This window comes from Gambusia affinis, linkage group LG08 (assembly GCF_019740435.1).
Source record: "Gambusia affinis linkage group LG08, SWU_Gaff_1.0, whole genome shotgun sequence".
Classification (NCBI taxonomy): domain Eukaryota; kingdom Metazoa; phylum Chordata; class Actinopteri; order Cyprinodontiformes; family Poeciliidae; genus Gambusia; species Gambusia affinis.
Genome location: NC_057875.1, coordinates 3922298 through 3943441, shown reverse-complemented (window position 1 = coordinate 3943441; position 21144 = coordinate 3922298). Strand labels below are relative to the sequence as shown.

Sequence of the window (21144 nt, the reverse complement as noted above, 5' to 3'; positions counted from 1 at the left end):
GTCACTGACAACCTGCCACACATCTATGAAATCAACAGTCTTCCCTGTGACTGCATTTCTTTATTAATAAACCTTTATATTTGTCTAAACTTTAGACTCTAAAGTTTTTAAGAAACTGAATGTCAGGTTTTCATGAGCATTCTCAAATCATTAGCATCAAAACAAGCACTTGTGATGCATTATGAATCCATGTAAAATATAACTTTATTTTTTGAATAGTGTAATTAGCTATTATAATGTATTCAGATCAAGATCTAGTAGGATAAAATATAATAAAACACTCAAAAAATACACAACAAATATGATTATTTCTTTCTAAATGAAAGTGACTTGTTATTACATAAATTCGAAATTTTTTAAAAAATAACATATTTTTATTATTCATTATTTTTATTTATCTTTTATTTATTTAGTTAAAACTTGATTTATCCATTTATTGCCTAGCTGCGTTTCAGTTAAAAAAATAGTTTTCTGTGTCTGATTTATTTAATTATGGCATTATTTAACAAGACTGTTAATCGAACTACTGTCCACCAATGCTTCTTCTCCAGTTCCTAAAGTGAAGATTTTTTTGTTTTCCTTTAAAAATAAAAAAATAAATAAATAAATAAATAAATAATAATAATAATAATAATAATAATAATAATAATAATAATAATAATAATAATAATAATAATAATAAGGATAAGAAGAAGAAGAAGATTGTTTATTTCTAATTTAATCCCATTTTAAGTTATTATATTCGTAGTTCTTATGTATATTTTAAGCAATTTAAGTGTGCTATATATTTTTTTTAATCCTTTTTGTAACTTTTGTATAGTTATGACAATTGTATTATTTGTTCTGAGGTATCTCAGACTTTTTGTTCACCTCTAGTGTTTCATGCTCATAATTAACACACTTCTGTTTCCTCAATCCTTCAAACCAAAATCACATCAGTTTAAAATATTTCTGTACTGGTACTATAATTAACCCCGAGCAGCAAAGCGCTGCGAAGGCCTTTTACTTTCATGCTGTTTATTATTATAGTTTATTTTTATTGTAGAATTAAAAAAAGAAAAAGTAATTTTCCGCCAAAAAAAATCTGAAATTTTTAGATTAATCTTCGAAATTTACTAGAAAAAAAAAAACATTGCTTAGTTTAAAAAGTTGAAAAGTCACACATTTTCAACTTAAGGGGTTCATATAGGTTATTTTTTTCTAGAAAAGTTTTAAATTAATCCCAAAATTTCTAAGCTTTTGGGCAGTAATTCACCTTTATTTTGTAGACTACGATATCCCCTTCATACCATATTTACCTTCGACTAGCTCTGATTTTCTCATTATTACCTTCTGTTTTTATTTATTTAATATGTAAGAAAATGCTCGAGAAATAAAGACAGATTGATTAATTGTGATTTTTACCAAGTCGTTTGTTTCTTTGCACAACCAACAACAACAAAATCTCTGCTGGCTTTTTTTATTTGTGAAAGATTACAACCGGAAGTTGCGGTTTATCGCCGGTGAGTTTGACAGCCGGGGCCGCCGGTGATCATCCACGGTTTCTCCGGGACAGACTACGACCTCGCAGCTCCTCCGGGACATGTCCGACCGGGCTCGGGGCTGACTCTGGCTCTGTGGACCCCCCGCGGTCCTCCACCTGTCCCGGCGTCCTCCTCCGCTCCGATCCGCTCCCAGTCTGCGGGGTTAGCAGTTTTTAGCATCCGCAGGGAGCGTCTCTGGCTGTTTTTCCGTCTGCTCCTCGGACCAGGAGGTTCTGGGTCCGGCTCCGGCTCTGGAGGCTTTGGACCCGGACAATAAAAAGACGCATTTACATTCAGACGGCGTGGCTGGCTGCTGGAAGGCTGCGGAGCCTGAACAACCTGCAGCCGCAGCAGCAGCAGCAGCAGCAGCAGCAGATCTACTGGTGCCACACGGAGGTAGGTCGTTAAATCATGTTTTAATCAAAGAAGGAGCATGTTTGAGCTTTTATGCGCACCCAGCTGGTGATGATGAAGAGCCAGTACCTTCCTCCTCATGGAGGTCGTCAGATTTGCTTTTGTTTCTGAGGAGATAAACTCCATATTGTTCTCCTCGTGTCGCTTCTCATGTGCAGAAATGAAGCCTGTCTCTTTAAAATCTCATGCTCACAGATCAGATGGTGACATTTCAAGCCTCCTCTTCATGCTCCATCCTTGTATCCCCACCCTTCCGTCCCTCTTTTTGTCCTCTCGGCCCCTCATCCATCTCTCTGTGGCTCCATTGATCCGGCCGCTGGCGTTGCTAAGAGACAGCAGAGGGCTGTGAAGGGCAGAGAAATGATGGAGGGCAGATTTACCTGCTCAGGGCCAGCAGATGCAGATCAGGTGTTCATGTCTCCGGCTGCTCCTCTGTTTTCTGTGTGAGAAAAATTATTTTTTAATGCTTTAAGAATGATTTTATAACTCCTAACAGAAGAAAAGTTGATGGATTTTTTCTTTTAGAAACATGGGAAAACTGTTTTGATGGTTGTCAGAGTGAGAAATGTGAAGCTGGAACATCCAACTGCATGAAGAAAGAAATGGGATACAGTTAATTTACTCCACTGCTAGAAATAAAACATTAGATTGACCTGATTGGAAGGTCAGAGATTTGACTGGATGCACTTAATAATTGGATGGCTGGATGGATGGATGGATGGACAGATGGATGGATGTCTAGATGGATGGATGGATGGATGGATGTCTAGATGGACAGATGGATGGATGTCTAGATGGATGGATGGACAGATGGATGGATGGATGGATGGACGGATGTCTAGATGGACGGATGTCTAGATGGATGGATGGATAGATGGATGGATGGATGGATGGATGGATGGACGGATGGATGGATGGACGGATGTCTAGATGGATGGATGGATGGATGGATGGATGGATGTCTAGATGGATGGATGGATGGATGGATGTCTAGATGGATGGATGGATGGATGGATGGATAGATGGATGAATGGACAGATGGATGGATGGATGGACAGATGGATGGACAGATGGATGGATGTCTAGATGGATGGATGGATGGATGTCTAGATGGACAGATGGATGGATGGACGGATGTCTAGATGGACGGATGTCTAGATGGATGGATGTCTAGATGGATGGATGGAAATTAATCAGGGAAGTTGTCCTGTTGTGGGTTTCCCAACCCTCCAGTTGTTCTGACCTCTGACCCATCTGACATCTGACCCTCCCTGTCACCATCCGTCCCTTTAACCCGTTTGGTTTGTGTTTCTGTGGATGAACCGTCTGCGGCGGCGGCGGCATCCTGGTTCCGTCCCGCTGATCCGATTCCTTTTGTCACATTTTCCTCCAGCGGACGGCTGAAGCGCAGCGAACATCAATCTGTCAGACTACAGAGCTGTAGATCAGCCCTGTGAATTTTAATTTGGCCGTTAAATAATCCAGAATCGGCTCTTTAATCTGCAGCCGGGGCGCCGTCCTCACGGGGCCTGGGGAGCACTTTGATTCTGCTTCACACCGCAGAACACGACTCGGCTTAAACTGACAGCTTTCTGCTTCGACTTACTGATCAGAAAAAAGAAAAGTGTTGTTTTTCTGCTCGCTCTGACTCTTGATTTATGATTTATTAGAGTTAAGGCAGGGAGAAGCCGACAGAACCACATCCATCAGCAACTCAAGCTGCACCGAAGCAAAGAGATAAACAGCTGAAGCAGCTTTATGAATTATTACTTCTGTTTAATATATAATATTTTACATTTCAAATGTAAGGAACCCCAAAACACACCATCACTGCATCCATATATAATTAATTTATTAAATTTCAATTTATTTGAATTTTATTTTTAATTAATTGTATCATTTATTTTAGTTTTATTTGGACATTGAAGTCTTTTTAAAGTACTTTTATTAAACAAAATATACATAGTTTGTGAGTGAAACACCTGTTGGTGTGTACCATCCAGAACTGACATGAATTAAATTTAATTAAACTATGAATTGTATTATTATTATTATTATTATTATTATTATTATTATTATTATTATTATTATTATTATTATTATTATTATTCAACCATCACTGCTACTGCTTTTTAAAATTCCTGTCAGGTTGTATAGATTGATCAATCAATCAAACTTTATTTGTATAGCACATTTCAGCAGCAAGGCATTTCAAAGTGCTTTACATCAAATCAAACACAAAATACAATGCAACATAGAATCAACAATAAAAACACAACATCAATAAATTTGCAATTGATTACGTTTCGAATACAACTCTAAACAAGTGGGTTTTTAGTTGAGATTTAAAGGAAGTCAGTGTTTCAGCTGTTTTACAGTTTTCTGGAAGTTTGTTCCAGATTTTTGGTGCATAGATGCTAAATGCCGCTTCTCCTCGTTTGGTTCTGGTTCTGGGGATGCAGAGCAGACCAGAACCAGAAGACCTGAGAGTTCTGGAAGGTTGATACAACAGCAGCAGATCTTTAATGTATTGTGGTGCTAAACCATTCAGTGATTTATAAACTAACAACAGTATTTTAAAGTCTATTCTTTGAGCTACAGGGAGCCAGTGGAGAGACTTTAAAACTGGTGTTATGTGCTCTATCTTCCTGGTTTTAGTGAGAACACAAGCAGCAGCATTCTGGATCAGCTGCAGCTGTTTGATTGATTTGTTGGACAGACCTGTGAAGACGCCGTTACAATAATCAATACGACTGAAGATAAACGCATGGATGAGTTTCTCTAGATCTGGCTGAGACATTAGTCCTTTAATCCTGGAAATGTTCTTCAGGTGATAGAAGGCCGTCTTTGTGACTGTCTTTACGTGGCTCTGAAGGTTCAGGTCAGAGTCCATCACTACTCCCAGGTTTCGGGCTGATCGCTGGTTTTCAGTTGTAATAACTGAAGCTGTGCACTGACCTAGATCGTTCCTCTTTAGGTCCAAAAGTAATAACTTCAGTTTTGTTTTTGTTCAGCTGGAGAAAGTTTTGGCACATCCACACATTTATCTGTTCTAAGCATCTGTTCAGTGATTGGATGGGTTCTGAGTCTCCTGGTGACATCGTAATGTAGAGCTGTGTATCATCTGCATAGTTATGGTAGCTAATATTATTTCCTGTTATAACCTGAGCTAGTGGAAGCATATAGATATTGAATAAGAGGGGTCCTAGGATTGAACCTTGGGGTACCCCACATGTGACCTTTGACCTCTTTGATGAGAAGTTTCCAATTGAAACAAAGAAATCCCTGTTCTTTATGTACGATTCAAACCAGTTAAGCACTGGACCGGAGAGTCCGACCCAACTCTCCAGTCGATTCAGTAATATGTCATGGTCAACAGTGTCAAAAGCTGCACTGAGGTCCAACAGAACCAGCACTGTGGTTCTCCCACAGTCCGTATTTATATGGATGTCATTGAACACTTTTACGAGGGCAATTTCTGTGCTGTGGTGAGACCGGAAACCAGATTGGAAGGAGTCAAAGCGGTTGGTTATCGTTAGGAAGCTATTTAACTGTTTACACACAACTTTTTCAATAACTTTGCTGATGAATGGGAGGTTGGAGATCGGCCTGTAATTCTGCAGTAGTGATTTGTCTAGATTGTTCTTTTTTATCAGTGGTTTGATTACTGCCGTTTTCAAAGCCTGGGGGAAAACGCCTGATGAGAGTGATGAGTTTACTATTTGGATCAGATCAGTAGCAACAACAGGCAGAACTTTCTTAAAGAAATGTGTGGGTAGGACATCCAGACAGCAAGAACTGGAGCTGAGTTGACTTATAATTTCCTCTAGGGTTTTATAATTAAGTAGTTGAAATTGGGTCATTTTTTCTGTATTTCTGTATTGATAAGTAAAGCAGAACCTTAACTACCTTTATTATTATATTTATTGATTAATCTATTGATTTTTGTGGTGATTAATCTGTTTGTGGCAGCACGAGTGGGAGAAGCGGCTACTCTGCCCTTCAAAGCAGGGTAGCCAGCAGGTGTCACAGCGCCACCTTGGGAATTGCGCCCAAGGAAATAGATGGGTTTGTACCCAAGGAGAACAAGACTTCTTTTTAATACAAAAAATTATTAGTTTTATTGTTTCTCTCCTTTTAAAAGCCAGTAAAATCCAAGGAGCACAATAGGAGAGGGAGTGCAGTGCTGGGGCCTACCAGCAGAGGGGAGGGCAATCCACATGTGGAAACTGGGCCTAAACAAATTAATAAATCACCCCAAGCACTTGTGAATAAACACTCAATCCGTGAAGAAATCCCAACACCGATCACTCGCACAGCACACTTGTCCGGTCCCTCTGGATGCCCCCCCCCACTGCCTTCAGCTCCCAGCCTGGAAACAAAAGGGTGGGGTTACACAAACCAAATACAAAACAAAGAAAAGACACTACAATTTACACATGGGTGCTAAAATGAGGTTGCATGCTGATACATCCAGTTATTAAAATCAGCAGTTCAATTATATGGTCTAAAAAAAACCCACAGCAGTCACACCCAGCCAAGCTGGAAGCAAAAACAAAGCAAAAACAAAGCAAAAACAAAGCAAAAACAAAGCAAAAACAAAGCAAAAACAAAGCAAAAACAAAGCAAAAACAAAGCAAAAACAAAGCAGCAGGGCTTCCAGCAGGCTGCAGCAGCTCTAGACCTGAAATTAAATTGGGTTAATAGGTGGTTTTTAGGAACATGGCACAAGGCAGAGGAAACTATGGTCACCTACCAGGGCTGGATAACGCCACTTCAACCAGAGAGCCCCTTCCGGACCCACAGCAGGAGGATCCACTTGTCAATACAAGCTATGCACAAATTATTGTTATTTTGTGGTGTTGAACTGTATGGGTGCAGTGCAATAAAGGTACATACCCTTTTTGATGTTGCCAAATTGTACTAGGAAGGGTAAATTACTGCCACATCCCAGTATCAACAGGAGGCTTCAGGCAGCTTCTAAATTTAAACAATCTGAATTAGCCAACTCAAATTGAGATCTTGTACAGAAGGAGAAACATTACTTACTATTTCCGGATTGAGTTTGACCACTGCAAGTTAACCAGCAGACATTCCACTGAAGTGACCAAATGCAGGCATGAAAAGAGAATGCGAGGGAGTCTGCCTTTATACTCACACCCACTCAGGTGCCAGGTGTCTTCAATCCTGGGGCAGGCTTCATACTGCTACATTCCACCCCCCCAAAAAGAATTGTCGCCCCGACAATCAAACCAAAATTTAGCTAACACCATGGTCTAAAAACAGCTGTTACCGTGTTTAATACTGGATCAGGTAGGTACCCAACCTGCTGTTCGGGGGCCCCTGCTGGTCTGGGGAGATGATGCACATTTGAGTGCTGACCTGCAGTTGCTCTCTGGGTTCGCCGCACACTTTCCCTACTAGTAGCAGGTTGGGGGAGTGATGGTAACTCCACCTCCAAAGGGCCCTGAATCCTAGAAGGACCAGGCAGTTCTTGATCTGGTTGAACTGTAGCCCATGGATGAGGAGTTTGTTGGGTCACTACAGCACCCTGTGCTGGGGGAGGAGATAACGACCTTACACGCATCACCAAGAAATCACCTTCATCTGACAGATCTTCCTCTGATGGCAACTGATCAAGTAAGGGTGAACTAAGAACAGACCCAACTGGAGACCCAGTCCAAACCACTGGTTTCAACATGGTACGATGAACAGTTTTAATCTTTAACTCATCATCTACAGGTGCAATAGTGTATACAGAGCCCCTTTCCTTAGGTGCTTTGAGAACTTTATGCACTACAGAACCCCATACATCCTGGATCTTGTGGCGCCCCCTTGCACCGAGCTGCCGAAGCAATACAAACTGCCCCTCTTTCAGTGGAGCATCTTTTACACGCTGGTCATTATTTTTTTTTCTACGCTCGGCAGCCTCCCTCAAACGTTCCCTAGCACCCTCGAAAGCAACCTGTAACCGACTTTGGTGCTCCTGAATCCATTCATGGACACTGCCACCTACAGGATCCTGAACCCTCCCCAACAGGAAGTCCACTGGTAATCTCGGCTCCTGGCCAAACAACAAGAAAAATGGGGACTCTCCTGTGGCCTGATGAGGTGTGGTATTGTAAGAGTATAGGAGTTGTGGCAAACAAGAACACCAGTCCTGTTTACGGGACACTGGCAGGGTGCGCAACAAATTGTGTAATGTTCGATTAAATCTTTCGCACTGGCCATTACCGGCAGGGTGGTATGGTGTGGTACGAGATTTCTCAATACCATATAGGCTACACAATTGTCGGATCAAAGTGCTCTCAAAGTTTCGTCCTTGATCTGAATGAATACGAGCTGGGACCCCAAACTTTGAGAACCATTCCGTCACCAAAACCTGTGCCACAGTGGATGCATGTTGGTCACGTGTTGGTACTGCTAATGTATACTTGCTGAAAACATCTGTCAAAACAAGAACATTCTCCAACCCATTACGAGAAGGCTCCAACACCGTATAGTCGATGGCCAGGATCTCATTTGGCCGTGAAGCTAACAAATGTCCCATGAAACTATGTACAGACGGTTGAATGTCCTTAGCAACTTGACATCTCACGATTACGGCACCACAATGCCACCTTACCAGACATACCTGGCCAATAACAGCGGAGCCTGAGCAGCTCTAACATTCTCTCCACACCTTGATGTCCATTCTTCTGGTGAACCTCTGTTAGAACCTCCTCCTGTAAAGCAGCCGGCAGCAATACCTGCAATGTTCCAGCTGTGGTTCTAGGGAGGAAAACCTGGCGATACAGGACTCCATCCCGTTCCACCAGCCTATCCCATTGCCTCAGTAGAACTAAAGCAGGCTGAGATAGATTCTTACGCTCCTCATGGGTCGGACGCCTTTTCTGTCTCCAGAAGATCAAGATTTCCTGCAAGACAGGGTCATTCTGCTGGAGAGCACACAGATCAGGGAGTGTATACTGAGGGAAAGCTGTAATAGCAGCCTGAGTTACTTCAGTTCTATTTTTCCCCAAGGCTTGTTGCAAAGGCTTAGGAAGCAAAGTACTTGGGAGCATAGCTTCCAAATCCTGTACCCCAGGAGAATGCAAGCGAGATAATGCATCGGCATTCTTATTACTTTTACCTGAACGGTACTTTATGTCAAAGTCAAAAGATGCTAGCTGCGCAGCCCAGCGCTGCTCTGTAGCACCCAGCTTAGCAGAGGAGAGGTGTCTTAACGGATTATTGTCTGTGTAGACAATACACTTCTGACCTAACAAATACTCCCGAAACTTTTCAGTCATGGCCCACTTAAGTGCCAAAAATTCTAGTTTCATAGAACTATAATTGGCCATATTCCGTTCAGGAGGTCTCAATCCTCTGCTCGCATAGGCTATTGGTCTCACCTTGCCTCCTTGCTCCTGTGAAAGCACAGCCCCAAGCCCCCCATGGCTTGCATCAACTTCCAGTATGAATGGAAGAGAGAAATCAGCATAAGCGAGGACAGGTGCAGTGGTAAGCTTTTTCTTTAGGGCCTCAAAACTGTTTTGACAAACCTCAGTCCAATGATCCAGGACCCCTTGGTCCTGTTTCTTCTTGAGTTTGGTGCTTCCACTTTCAGCCACTAGTTTATGAAGTGGTGCAGCCAATTTGGCAAATCCCTCCACAAACCGACGGTAGTAGCTGGCAAAACCCAAGAACGAACGTAGCTCTGAGATGGTACTTGGAGGTTGCCAATTGGCCACCACTTCTACCTTACTTGGATCTGTGGAGACACCCTTATCAGAAATTACATGACCCAGGTAATGGACCTCCTGTTGAAAAAAGGCACACTTTGACAACTTTACTTTGAGATTTTCCTTCTGCAGCCTCCCTAGCACCGCCTTCAGCCTATCTAGGTGTTCCTCTATAGTAGAAGAGAACACCACGATATCATCCAAATAGAGCAGCAGAGACTGGCACTGCTGATCGCCAAAGATTCTTTGCATCAATCGCTGAAAGGTGCTGGGGGCATTACACAGGCCAAAGGGCATGCGGTTCCACTCAAACAACCCAAATGGGGTGCAAAAAGCAGTTTTGGCCCGATCTGATTCAGCCACTGGAACCTGGTTGTAACCACTGGCTAAATCCAGGGTGGAAAACCAACATGCACCCGTTAGTGCATCTAAAGATTCTTCAATGCGAGGAAGAGGGAAAGCATCTTTCCTGGTCTTACTATTAAGTTGCCTATAATCAACACACATTCTCAGACTGCCATCTTTTTTCCTTACCAAGACTATTGGGGATGCATATGGGCTGCAACTTTCTCTGATTACCTGAGTGTTCAGCAGTTGGTTAATATGTTCCTTCACTACATCATAATCGGATGGAGGGATCCGCCTGAAGCGCTGACGAACAGGGACATCATCCATGAGAGGAATCTCATGGGCAATCAGGGTAGTGCAGCCTAAATCCCCATCATGGGCTGAGAAAACAGATGCATACTGGTTAAGGAGAGACCTCACCTTCTCCTGGTTGTCTGCTGACAAACTTGACAAGTTCACATCCTTCAGCACATCCAGTGCCACGTCAGAAACAGACTGGGAGGCCACGGTTGCAGCACAGGGTGACACCGCTGTAACATCAGCTGGTAAGCTTGCCATAGTGACTTCCACCAGGGTACCAACCCTGGTTCGGGGATAAAGAAGCACATCGGTACACCCCACATTGATAACCAGAATGTCAGTGATGCCATTCTCCACCCTAACCAAAGCAGGTGAAGCAAGTAATCCGGCTGGTAAGCCGGACTCCAAGGGCTCAAATAATGCACTCATGCCAGAATATTTCTGAGAGCAGGTGGATGCAACCAGTTTCATCATGCCACCAGGGATACGACAAGCCCTTTTACCACCCACTCTGGCAATTCCAGGGGCCCCACTTGAGGCCTTTACACTAGCTTGGTGGCACTGCTGCAAAGCTTGCCGAACAGGCTCAGAGACCTGAGACAACACTGGCAGATTAAATAAAGCCGAACCATGTTGTCCAAAAAGTTCTCTGTAGCATTTGCTAATAACATTCATCCCCAAGACACCAGGGAGGTGAGGTACACTATCACCCGGGATATCCTTAACTACCAACACACCACACTGCAGCATAGTTTTATCAACAAGTTCAACCTCAAGTTCTAAATAGCCAATATATGGTATGGCCAATCCATTAGCAGCCCTGAGTTGTAGCCAGTTACATGTTTGAAGCTTATCACTACCCCATGGTTCAAAATGTTTGTGAAAGAAGCTTTCAGTGATTGTAGACACCATGGAACCAGTATCCAACAAACAGGGAACTAATACTCCTCCCATTTTCACTTCCAACTGGGGACAAGATGACATAAGCTTAGAAGCCTCCGAGCCAGAAACCGCACCGCCAGAACTGTGGCTCTGCAGTTCGGCGGGCATTAGTTTTCCGACTGTGGGCCACGATGGAATTGCCTGGCAGACTGTTGGGGTTGAGGAATGGACTGGGGAGGGGCAACACGAACACCATCACATTCTCTAGCAAAATGACCAGGCTGCTGGCAACGTCTGCAAATGATAGGGCCCCGATTAGTAGAACGGCCCTGTTGAAGACCTTGCAGTGATGAGAGACTTTGGGTGAGTTTGTTTAACTGCTTGCTGCTGCTTCAACAACTCTCTCATTTCGGTTAACTCTGATGTTAAATGCAAGTTGGTCACCTGCTGAGGGCACTGCACTCCATATTGCAACCCAAGAACTGAGGGAACCGAGTGACTTCGACCCCTGACACCTCCAGACATCCCCTCACGCTCCCACCTGATTGCTTCAGCTCGGACATCTAACAATGTGGCTGTCTGTCTTACACGCACAAGCTGTTTTAATTCACGGCGCAGGGAGCCATCGATAACATGCTCAACAAATTGGTCACGGAGTAACACTTCAGCATTAGGAATGTCACTTGGGGCTTGCTGTTTAACAGCTGCCATCAAACTCATTAATGCAAGGGAAAACTCTTGCAATGTTTCTCCTTCTTGCTGCCTCCGTGAGAAGAAAGCCTCCTGCAAGGCAACATACGAGTCTGAACACCCATACAGTTCCTGGAGCACAGCAATTATTTTGGCTGGATCCTCCCTTTCTGCCCTGGGACGAAATTTAATTTCCTCACGCGGCTCTCCTTCCAAGTGGTCAAATAAAAAAAATGCCTGGTCCAACTCTGATAGGTGACGGGCTCTCATGCAAGCCTGCACTTCCTCCAACCACTCTACCAAACCTATACCCTTTCTTCCTCTGAAAAAGGGACATTTTCTATCCCGGGGAACAAGCACCAACCTCTCCATCTGTTGAACACCAGCATTAGCAGATGATGTAGATTGAGCGGGAGGGTCAGCACTGGGACCAGCTGTAACAGAAGCTTGTCCCCGTCTCAGTCTTTCATTCTCTGCCTTCAGCTGCAAAATTACCTCCTTTAATTCCTGCAACTCTTCTTCCATGGCTACAATTTAAGTAGAATTTGACACAAGAGATGCACAGGACTTCTGGGCCCAGGTATGGGAAACACTGCTGCTTTGTTTCAACCTATAAATTCAAACAATACACATTGAAAAGAAAAAGAGAAAAAAAAAAAAAAAAAAAGACAAAACAAGTGGAATGTCTGTTCTCAAGGGGTATCCTGCTCACAGCGCCAGTTTGTGGCAGCACGAGTGGGAGAAGCGGCTACTCTGCCCTTCAAAGCAGGGTAGCCAGCAGGTGTCACAGCGCCACCTTGGGAATTGCGCCCAAGGAAATAGATGGGTTTGTACCCAAGGAGAACAAGACTTCTTTTTAATACAAAAAATTATTAGTTTTATTGTTTCTCTCCTTTTAAAAGCCAGTAAAATCCAAGGAGCACAATAGGAGAGGGAGTGCAGTGCTGGGGCCTACCAGCAGAGGGGAGGGCAATCCACATGTGGAAACTGGGCCTAAACAAATTAATAAATCACCCCAAGCACTTGTGAATAAACACTCAATCCGTGAAGAAATCCCAACACCGATCACTCGCACAGCACACTTGTCCGGTCCCTCTGGATGCCCCCCCCACTGCCTTCAGCTCCCAGCCTGGAAACAAAAGGGTGGGGTTACACAAACCAAATACAAAACAAAGAAAAGACACTACAATTTACACATGGGTGCTAAAATGAGGTTGCATGCTGATACATCCAGTTATTAAAATCAGCAGTTCAATTATATGGTCTAAAAACAACCCACAGCAGTCACACCCTGCCAAGCTGGAAGCAACAACAAAGCAAAATCAATGCAATAACAAAGCAAAAACAAAGCAAAAACAAAGCAAAAACAAAGCAAAAACAAAGCAAAAACAAAGCAAAAACAAAGCAGCAGGGCTTCCAGCAGGCTGCAGCAGCTCTAGACCTGAAATTAAATTGGGTTAATAGGTGGTTTTTAGGAACATGGCACAAGGCAGAGGAAACTATGGTCACCTACCAGGGCTGGATAACGCCACTTCAACCAGAGAGCCCCTTCCGGACCCACAGCAGGAGGATCCACTTGTCAATACAAGCTATGCACAAATTATTGTTATTTTGTGGTGTTGAACTGTATGGGTGCAGTGCAATAAAGGTACATACCCTTTTTGATGTTGCCAAATTGTACTAGGAAGGGTAAATTACTGCCACATCCCAGTATCAACAGGAGGCTTCAGGCAGCTTCTAAATTTAAACAATCTGAATTAGCCAACTCAAATTGAGATCTTGTACAGAAGGAGAAACATTACTTACTATTTCCGGATTGAGTTTGACCACTGCAAGTTAACCAGCAGACATTCCACTGAAGTGACCAAATGCAGGCATGAAAAGAGAATGCGAGGGAGTCTGCCTTTATACTCACACCCACTCAGGTGATTAGGTGCCAGGTGTCTTCAATCCTGGGGCAGGCTTCATACTGCTACATATTAATAGGATAAAAATGATTGCCAACATTCTACAAATGTTTAATTTCTCCACATAACTTTTTTTATTTATATTAGAAGTACATTAAAAGATGCAAATAAGTCATCAATAATTAATTTCCTTTTTAAATAAGAAAATAAACATTTTTATTTCCTGCATTGCGACAATATGGCGTTCCTGTGGATTTGAACTGAGTGAAGCTGAAACTGCCACTTGAGCAGTTTTGGATAAAACATATTTACAGCTAAAGGTGTTTTTATTTTAAAATGTTTATATTTTTGTGCAGTTTTGGCTTAGATACCTCTCTGAAGACGTAGCTTTTCCACAAAATGGCCTTATTTTGAGTCTGAATAGTCCAGTTATCAAGTAATCGATTACTACATTAGTTGACAATTATTTCAATAATTCAACTAAATGTTTCACAATGGAATTAAATTACATCCTGATAGTTTAAAGCCAAAAGGAAGAAGATGTAGTTACTTTTTAAATTTTTTTATCATGACTGTAGCTGTGTTTGATCAACGTCAGACCAACCGTTGCCCTCTGCTGGACATCAAGCCATCAGTTGACAAACGGACCAAAGGCCAACAGTTGGCTAATTGGATTCCTCCCTTTAAACCGAGCGCACACTCACACAAACAGGCTTTATTATCTGCCTGCTTCGTTCTGAGAAGAACCGATTTGAAATGTAAATCCGTCATGCTGAGCCGCAGCCAGGTCCAACACCGTCACAGCAAACTGTTTATGCAACAGATTCTTAGATTTCTGAATCAGTTGATTCCTCCACGAAAGCAGAAGCCTGTGTTTGGAAAATGATTCCCAGCTGCCTTCGCCGTGTTTTCTCTTCACAAATAACTAAAGGAAAAGCAGAACAATAATTCAGTTACACTGAAAGGACTTGATTTCCTCCTGCAACACTGCAAAAACACAAAATATTATCAAGTATTTTTTCTTGTGCAAATATCTTAGTACACTTCAAATAAGACAAAACCAACATAAAAGTAACTTTTCTGCAAGACATAGCAGCTTGTTTTAAGTCAGTAGCTCCTTAATCTTGATGCAAAAGTTCATGCTTCATTGGCAGATTATTTCACTTAAAACAAGATTGTTTTTAACCAATATTAAAGAATTATTGATTTACAACAAGCTGCTATATGTAGTTGAAAAAATTATTGTGAGTAAATTTTGTCTTATTTCAATTGTATTAAGATATTTGCACAAGAAACTAGACCAGAAATACTTGGTAAGAGTTTGTGTTTTTGCAGTAAAAGGTTAAAAGATGTAAAATCAGTGCAGATTTTTTGGTACGGAAGTGAAACCTGGCAGAGAATAAAGATTAAGGGCTTTAAAAAAAATCTGTGACTTGTTTAGACTTTTCTGCCTCGAGGCAAAAGGGCCTCCAGTGAAGATGTGCATCGTGACATAGTCGTTCAGCGGCAGCAGGAATAAAGTCAAAACTCCCCTGACACACACACACGTTTGCACAGCTATCTTCCAAAAACAGCGTTTCCCCTTGTGGGGACCCGGCTACGGTCCCATCAACGTAGTATATGTCAGGAAAATGGTCCCCACAAGGTATTAGAAACAAATGCGTGCACACACACACACACACACACACACACACACACACACACACACACACACACACACACACACACACACACAATCCTATCATTTTAAACTACTTACTGTAAATGTTTTTCATTTTATCACATCCACTCAAACACATACGACCTGCATCCAATCACTGTAAACTGCTTAGCTTCACACACATTTAACTTGGTTAAACTGGGAACCAAACACATCCTGGAAAACCAAAGAAGGTAAAGCCAGGATGGAAACTGCAAGGTCTTCCTAAACTGGCTCTGCTTACACGCTGAGCTGTTCTTCCTTTTCCTGATCAGACTTAAAACAAATGCTAAGCAGCCAGCTTGAGTTTTCAGCTGGCTGGTTTACCAAGCAGAACTCTTCTTTTCAATAGAGGAGATTTGCAGTAGAGCTGAAACTAACGGTCCAATTAATCGTGATGAATCAGTTATTGAAATAATTGTCAACTAATTTAGTTATTGATTAATTGTTAACTGGAATATACAAACTCAAAAACACGTGTTACAACATAATCAAAATTGGTGCTGAACACCTACTTGTATAGGTTGCACTTCAGGAAGTGATTTTTTTTTAAACAGACTTTTCACTCATAATTTCAGTTTTATTGTTGAATTTTTCTAACTCTGTTGCTGATTTTGCTTAATTGACCACTGTAGGACTCGCCATTTGTTTGTTAAAATTTTATGAAATATATTTGTTCTATTTGATGTTTGTTGTGAATGACGTATAGTCACAAGAACGAGGTAATTAGTCTAACGTTTAGAAACTACGGCGGCTGTAATGCGCCACAGCAAAGGTAAACAAAGGTAAAATAACCCAAACAAGTTATCAACTCAAAACCACTCCTACCTTTTTCTCTCTCTCTTTGTAGTTTCTATTACCGTAGGGTGACCAGATTTGGGTTTCTGAAAAGGAGGACACTTCTTTTTTTGTTGGCGGGGGGCAGGTAGAATCGGCGGACACATGCGCCAACGGGGTAATCACAATGCACTGTAAGCTATGTAATGTGTTTTGAGGCAGTTGACCAAAATCCCGGACGATTTTTAAATTCCCCCTGGACATTTTTTTAGGTCTGAAAAGTAGGACATGTCCGGGAAAAAGAGGACGTCTGGTCACCCTATATTACCGTGGCAACCGCCTGCGCCCCGAAAGACGAGCAAAGATTACGTTAAAAAATCATAACATTCAGTCCGTTACGATATCAAGTTTCCAGGCTTGATATTTATTTCTCGATTATTAATCAGCGCTTCCCTGAACACAGCGATGGTTGACTGACTAGCTGTACTTGGTGCTAGAGTGGCTAACAGGAGTAACAGTTTAGTCCAAAAGCCTTTTCTGCTAAACTAAAATCTTTAGCGTGTCAGATACAGTACACGTTGCATATTGATCTGTTTAGCTAACGCTAGGCTGTGTAGCAGACAGGCTTCAAGGTGTAGAAGTTGTATCAGTGCTGCCATTATGCTGTACTCAGCTAATGGGAAGCGTGTGTTTGTGAGACGGCCACGCACGTGACCACGTAGAATGGGCATCAGCCAATGAAAAGCAGCCCCTGTGGTAAGGTCCATGTCTTGCCTTCATTGAGCTTCTCACTCTGATAACGATCAATTAATCAAAACCTCGGATCAGCAAGAAGTAGCTGTGGGCTGTGGCTGTCTCAGGAGACAAATTCAGATTATTTTAATGAAAAAATGTATTTCATATTTTGAATCCTGTTTCTAATAAAGGACGTACATATGAATCTGAAACTGCCTCACCCACTCTTTATCATCCATCAGTGTCCCTTTGATATCCGCCCCCATTCTCTCCTCTGTGCTTTGTGAAAATAGTTCATCTTTGATGCATTAAAGTTGTTTTTCAGGACACATAGAGTAAGAATACCATCATCTATTATATTATGTTAAAATTCAACTTCAGTCAGATTGAGCAATATTAAATTACCATAATCTGAAATTTGCTTTGCTGAGCCAAATCATATAATAATGCATCGTTTCTCAACTCACAAACTGAAGTCCAAAACTGCAGCTGATAATCTTTATTATATCATTAGAAGTCTGCGGTGGTGGGACTCTGAAGCCTTTTCCAACCTCGACTAATTACCTAATTAGGAAAAGCTTCAAACAGGTTAATCAGACACCAAGGGAGCGCACAGAGCTTTAATGGATCCTGACATCTCCAACTGGATTTTTCCTTTCTTTTTCCTCACTGGTTGCTGCTACTGGGTGAATATTCACTGCTTATAAAGAGCTTTTTTATCTTTACCTTGTACTGCTTCTCATACACACACAACTTAGAAGATTAAAAAGCAGACACTGCTGGGCATGCTGTGGTGGCGTAGGGGATGGCATGACCCACATTTGGAGGCCTTCAGTCCTCGACTCGGTGGTTGCGGGTTCGATTCCCAGACCCGGCCGACATTTGCCGCATGTCTTCCCCCCTTTCCTGTCAGCCTACTTTCGAATAAGGGACACTAGAGCCCAGAAAAGACCCCCTGGTGGGGAAAAAAAACAAAAAGCAGACACTGAAGACAGGGCAGCACATGGATTGTGTTTAATTCAAGTTTATTCGTATAGCACATTTTAGCAACAAGGCAGGTTAAAGTGCTTTACATCTTAAAAACGTCACAAACAATAAGCATTATATTTTGTCAAATGCGATCAAAGTAATCAAGCAAATGTTCATCAGAATTGCTGATCAATGTTCCATTTACTGCTAATCTAAACAGGTGGGTTTTTAGCTTTGATTTAAAGGCACTCACTCAGTGTTTCAGCAGTTTTGCAGTTTTCTGGAAGTTTATTCCAGTTAAGAGGAGCTTAAAAAGCAAATTTTGTTTCTCCATGTTTGGTTCTGAAGACCTGAGATGTCTGAAAGGTTGATACAGCAGATCTTTGATTCATAAACTAACAGCAGTATTTTAAAGTCTATTCTCTGAGCTACAGGGAGCCTGTGGAAGAACTTTAGATCTGGGTGACGTGCTCTAACTTGCTGGTTTTAGTCAGAACACCAGCACCAGTGTTCTGGATCAGCTGGAGGATTGATTTTTTTTTCTAGGCAGACCTGTTGCAGTAATCAATGCGTTTCTCTAGAGCTTGCCGCTATATTAGCCCTTTAATCCTGGAAATGTTCTTCAGGTGATAGAAGGCCGACTTTGTAACCATCTTTATGTGACCCTGCATGTCCAGGTCTAGTTTCTAGCTGTATTAACTGAACCAGACTGCCTCTGTACCACTGCTATGCATTGAGATCCTGTCTATAAACACAGTAAATGGGACCCAAGCTGAGGAGCTCCACCCTGTACCGTTATGCTGAGAAATAAAAATACACCACCTGTTTCACTCATTTTACATTCTCGCTCTGCAGCTGGATTAATTTTTAAAAGCCCTTCCAGGTGCTGCATTAACCATTTAAAGCTTGCATGAATCACAGCCTTTAATCTTTTTTAGATTTAGTGTAATTTCAGTGAATTCAGAGTGGTTAAAATTTTATTAGCCACAGAACATTATTGGTGCTGCAGAAGTGCAGGAATGATCAGGGGTGTCCAAAGTGTGGCCTGCGGGCCAATTGAGGCCCTTAGACAGATTTTTTTGTGGACCCCAGCTACAGTTCAAGAATGATATACATTTGTTTATTAAATTTCTTATTTCTAATTAGGGTAAAATTATTTTGACTAGATTTTCTTACAATGGAAAATGTAAGGTACGACAGAAAATGTTTGTCTTTTTACAACGGAGCTTTTATAATAATTAAAACAACGTCTATCCAGTAACTGTAACAGATAATCAGACTTTTCTGCACCCAAATCCTGTCCTTTAACTAAGAATAAATTTGGCTAAATGAGCCCAAAAGAATTTCAAAAATCTGTGAATTTCATTTAATTCATTAATTTGGATAAATAGCAGTCCTTTATTACAAAAAAAGCTCCTTTCCCTTCTCCCAGTCCGAACTAGAAACAACCAAAGAGAGCCAGGAGGCAGGTCTTAGTGCTGTCAATCATCTCATCCCATTGACTGCTAGCTCTCTGGTAAGATTCAGCTAGCAGACCCTATTGTGAATGCTAGAGCTAGTTAACATGGCCGCCAATGATGACAGACAGAGTTATGTGAAATGTTAAGTTCTTTCTTAGCACATTTAGCAGCAAACACCTGGATGATTGACAGCGCTAAGACCCTCCTCCTGGCTTTGATTGCTTGTTTTTGTTTGGGAATATTTCTTCAAATGGTAATAGCAGCTCAGGAGGGAGGTGGAGATTGATCTTTTCACAGATTATCTGTCTCATAGCAAACTGTCTCAATATGGTGACAGTTTTAACAAATATGTAAAAAAAAAAACATTTCTTTAAATAAAAGTTACATACTGCAGCTTTAAAACCCGTCAGACATCAGAAACCTCTTGATCCAGTCTGGCTACTGGGTGGTGATGTGTGACCCTCATAAGTCCTCCATTGTTCTCCCACTGGGACAGTCGGGATCATTGTCCATAGTTTCAGGATAATTCTTGCTGCTCTGATCCTGGATCCTGGAGAACCTGGAGCCATCAGGAATCTCCTCACCTCCAATGATTTGATTTAAAACTTGGACTGTAGCAGACATTCCCGATAACCTCTGGTGATTTTAGCAGCATCTCTGCAGCCTCTGTCAGTACTGAGATGATTCTGCAGAGTGAGCCGAACCGCGGGTTATGTTTCTGTCACAGATCTTCATGCTTCCCTGAGCAGTGTCTCCACACTAATGCGATGTAAGCTGCTGGCTCTGTTCCTGGAGTTTAGATGAAGCGAGTGTCATTTCTTCCTGTTTTATAAAGCAGGAGAAGTTCCCAGGGCTGCTGCCTGTCATGCTTTTACCTCATCTGTCTGCAAGAAACCATCTCGTTTCTCCATCTCTGCTCTGCGTGAAGCATGAAAGAGCTCCCATGGGAATCCCGTCCTGCTCTCTTTTCGTGAAGTTTTAGACCTCCTTGTTAATCGACTCTTCCCCCTGAAACAGCAGAGACGCTGCTCTCTGTGCAGCACCTCAGCATGTACTCATTACTTCACTGTGGTTGAGTGAGCGTGACCTGAAAGCTAGCGCGGTAGCCACCATGTTTTTATTTAAACGGAAGCAAGGGAAGCTAGTTGCAGATTTTCCCGATTCGAATCCCATCTGGAATCGATTCTTGATCGCATCTCCCTCCGCCCCAGAATAAACTTCACTGACCTAAACCTAGTAGGGCTTCAACTAACGATTATTTTAGTAATCTATTATTAGTCAATTAATCAGATTTTTTTTAAATGGGCACATTCTAGAGATTTTATGCACATAAGTGTATGACATTAAAAATACATAAAAATTTAAATAAATAATTCAATTAATTTTCTAAATAAGAAATTAAACATGTTATTTCCTAAAATGCAACAAGTTTTCACTCTATGCCATTGTTTTTATTATTATTATTATTATTATTATTATTATTATTATTATTATTATTATTATTATTATTATTAAGCTGTTATACAGATAAAATGATGTTGATAAAATGTTTATATGACGTCTTGGCCGTTGTTTTGTAGCAGAAGCATTATGTTTTTGTCAGCGCTGCTTGCTAGCTGTTAGCTTCTTGACAGAATCGTACTGTCTTTATTACCTGAACAGTTTGTTTTTGCTTTTTTTCGTCTCTTGATCCAAACCCACTCAACGATTTTCTGA

General features: G+C 41.7%; 1 protein-coding gene and 2 long non-coding RNA genes across 3 annotated transcripts in view; 1 reads left to right on the top strand and 2 right to left on the bottom strand.

Annotated features, from left to right (window-relative positions):
• Window positions 1-1542: 1542 nt before the first annotated feature.
• Window positions 1543-21144, top strand: part of st3gal2 (ST3 beta-galactoside alpha-2,3-sialyltransferase 2) — a 50995-nt gene continuing 31393 nt past the window's right edge. The window contains exon 1 of the mRNA XM_044125843.1: window positions 1543-1919. The gene's annotated coding sequence lies outside the window, so the exon portion shown is untranslated. The remainder of the gene's footprint in view (window positions 1920-21144) is intronic.
• Window positions 6228-7098, bottom strand: LOC122836134. Its single transcript, XR_006371413.1, has 3 exons — window positions 6987-7098; window positions 6837-6917; window positions 6228-6769 (listed from the first exon to the last, which is right to left on the bottom strand). It is a non-coding gene; the product is annotated as an uncharacterized LOC122836134 (long non-coding RNA).
• LOC122836135 lies at window positions 13248-13854 on the bottom strand. The gene is made up of 3 exons (XR_006371414.1): window positions 13688-13854; window positions 13538-13618; window positions 13248-13470 (listed from the first exon to the last, which is right to left on the bottom strand). It is a non-coding gene; the product is annotated as an uncharacterized LOC122836135 (long non-coding RNA).